The sequence below is a fragment of the Cyprinodon variegatus genome, unplaced genomic scaffold (assembly GCF_000732505.1).
Source record: "Cyprinodon variegatus isolate N-32 unplaced genomic scaffold, C_variegatus-1.0 Scaffold1698, whole genome shotgun sequence".
NCBI lineage: Eukaryota > Metazoa > Chordata > Actinopteri > Cyprinodontiformes > Cyprinodontidae > Cyprinodon > Cyprinodon variegatus.
In genome coordinates this window covers 43,866-44,558 of record NW_015152151.1, presented here as the reverse complement: position 1 = coordinate 44,558, position 693 = coordinate 43,866, and the positions used below count along the sequence as shown (strand labels likewise).

Sequence of the window (693 nt, the reverse complement as noted above, 5' to 3'; positions counted from 1 at the left end):
CTATATCCCAAAAATGTAATTAACTTGATGCTAGACTCTGATTACAAAGATTACTTTAATTGTTTTTTTTATTTTGTTTGCGATATGATTCATAAGTTTAAATTGATCAACCGGCATTCACTTGTATGTTTCAATGCATGTAATTGCCTGAAATTAATAAATAAAAATGAAATACTATCTTAAAAAGAGACAGATGAAAAAATATTACAAATAGAAACACATATTATGTGAAGCAATTTAGCTAAACATCCTTTAATCAATTTGAACAGCTTCCAGGCTTGTGCCCCAGACTTGGAGCAGTCTTGGTCTCAGAATAAAAATAAAAATATTCTACCTAAAAAAAAAAACAAGCACAACGCTTATTGAGGTAAAAGGAAAATGAGGAAAAAAGCATGTTTCTAGGGGAAAGTAAAATCACTTCCTTATCTGAATTCATAATCCTTGTAATCCCTCTATTGGTCTTATAATGCACATCTCTACAATTAAAAGCAATACTAGTTCATTAGTAACAACGATGTAGTCTTGAGTTAAACTATGCAAATCTGAAGTCCTCTAAAGATAATGTTAATAAACACTGTGATTCAACAATACTTACAAGTGGAAACAGATATCTGACCGATTCCATGCTTTTAAAGACAAGCCAGGATTACCCTGTGAAGGACAAAAAGAAACTGTCACATAGTGGAATGTAGG

General features: G+C 31.2%; 1 long non-coding RNA gene across 1 annotated transcript in view; it reads right to left on the bottom strand.

Annotated features, from left to right (window-relative positions):
• LOC107104339 overlaps positions 1-693 on the bottom strand; it is a 37,273-nt gene that overhangs the window by 3,803 nt on the left and 32,777 nt on the right. Inside the window, exon 2 of the long non-coding RNA XR_001482246.1 lies at positions 596-651. This is a non-coding gene — a long non-coding RNA (uncharacterized LOC107104339). The remainder of the gene's footprint in view (positions 1-595; positions 652-693) is intronic.